The following is a 2,097-nucleotide window of genomic DNA, read 5'->3' as shown; positions in this document are numbered from 1 at the left end:
GCTCCCAGCCAGGACTGGACTGGGGGCTCATCCAGACCGTTWAGCCAAGACGGGTTTTGCCCCTAGCATGGAGATGCTAGATACAATGCTAGGAGTTGCTTATTCCAAGCTGAGAACTCTGGTCTCGTTCCACGCGGACGTGACAAAGTGGAGGGGGTGACCGTCTTCGGCTCTTGCCGGTCCCAGTACTGGAATCTTCATCCTCCGTGGTCTTCGTCACTGAGGCGGAGCGGTCTGCCAGATGGCAAACTTTCCTCTCACAAGCGGTAGACCAGCAGCTTGGCAGCTGGGCCGACCGGTCCCGTCATCGTACGGCAGAGTCGGGTGCTACAACCAACAACATCACTCCCCAGGCCATCAACTTAAAAAAATGCGACTGGACCACAGCACAGAGGCCAGCACGAGTTGAATCTCTGCGTTGTTTTTAGGCCAGGTGTGCGTCCTGCATCATGGTTTGGAAGCAGGAGAAATGTGTATGGCTAAGGCTAGGTCCGCTAGTTCTGAAACTAGCCGCTCTCTGGTCCTTGCTAAACACAGTCACACAAAAATGTCTTCTCCCACCGTTCCACATTCGGTGGTCCGTTCCGCCCCCTCGTGGCCAGCGAACACACACACACTCTTCTCTTCACCCCGCTGGCGAATGGCGGACGTAAGAGAAGACAGGCAGCATGAGCCACATCACAAGCAGGGGCATGTCAACCCCGCCTCGTTTCAGCATTAATCCACCAATCACAGCCGCACGATGAGCGCTGTGTTTTGGCTCCGCTGAAACTCGCCTTAACTCATGCTCACGTACGGCCCCGGAGGCAACCCCTCCCGGGCCGCTTTCATAACGATGGTGCGCAGAGCTCCCCGGAGCTTCTGCACAGCCCTTTCGAGCCAAGCCTCCCATGGGTCACACGAGAGAGTGTGACGGCGGCGAAGGCTCTGAGTGGATCGGTTGCTACGACAACCGTTCTACAACCGGCGCATGCGCGAGCTCTCTCAGAGCGCAGCTCCGTCTGGGTACACACCTGTCCTATGGACAAGTGGATGAAGCGCTTGATAAAAAATGGGTTACAGGTTGCAGTTTGCAACCAAGCCTCACCGTTTCAGCAGGATCCGGGAGATCCACTTGTCGTCTCCTCAGCAGGATCTCGCTCTTCAAGCAGAGCTTCAGGAACTCCTAAACAAGGAAGTCTTTTTCCAGAGTTCCAAGTGGGAAGGAATACGAGGGTTTTTATTCCCGGTATTTCCTTGTTCTCAAAAAACGGGTGCAATGAGACCGATCCTGGATCTCTCGTTTTTTCAACAAATTCATACTGACAAGACCTTTTTCACATGTTGACTACCAAACAGATGCTTACATATGTTCAGGAAGGCGATTGGTTCACGTCARTCGACCTGAAAGACGCTTATTTTCATGTCCCGGTCATCCCGGCGCACAGAAAATACCTGCTTTTCTCTTTTCAGCAGACTCAGTACCAGTACAACCTGGTACTGAGTCTTTCGGTTACGCACTGGCACCACGCACCTTCTCAAAATGCGTAGAGACAGCACTGCAGCCTCTGCGCTCAGCGGGAATGAGAATCCTGTTTTATCTGGACGATTTGCTCCTGCTGGCTCCATCCAGACAGGAAGCAGCATCACAGACGGAGAAACTGTCAGCACACCTGAGGATGCTGGGTTTTTCCATAAACTGGAAAAAGAGTTCTCTCATTCCGGCCCAATCCATCACGTATCTGGGTGTGGATCTGGACTCTGTCACCATGACAGCTCATCTGTCCCTAACCAGAAAAGAGACTCTGCTGTCGCTGTTAGCGCATGTCAGACCCCGCAGGTCAGTGACAACTCTAACCATCATGCGTCTTTTGGGCATGATGTCAGCAGCCCACGCGGTGGTGCCGCTCGGGCTGCTACACACGAGACGCTTACAGCGGTGGTTCTCCCAGCTAAAGATCAATCCGATACGCCACAAGCGCAGGATCGTATCGATCCCCTCCTCAGTGGAGGCAGATCTGAGCCACTGGAGGAAACCGCACACGCTGTCGGCAGGCATCCCTCTGAGCAGAGCGACACATCACGTGCCGGTCTTCACAGACGCGTCACTGTCTGGGT

Source organism: Austrofundulus limnaeus, unplaced genomic scaffold (genome assembly GCF_001266775.1).
Source record: "Austrofundulus limnaeus strain Quisiro unplaced genomic scaffold, Austrofundulus_limnaeus-1.0 Scaffold801, whole genome shotgun sequence".
NCBI lineage: Eukaryota > Metazoa > Chordata > Actinopteri > Cyprinodontiformes > Rivulidae > Austrofundulus > Austrofundulus limnaeus.
The sequence above is the reverse complement of the archived record's forward strand: the minus strand, read 5'-3'. Positions refer to the sequence as shown.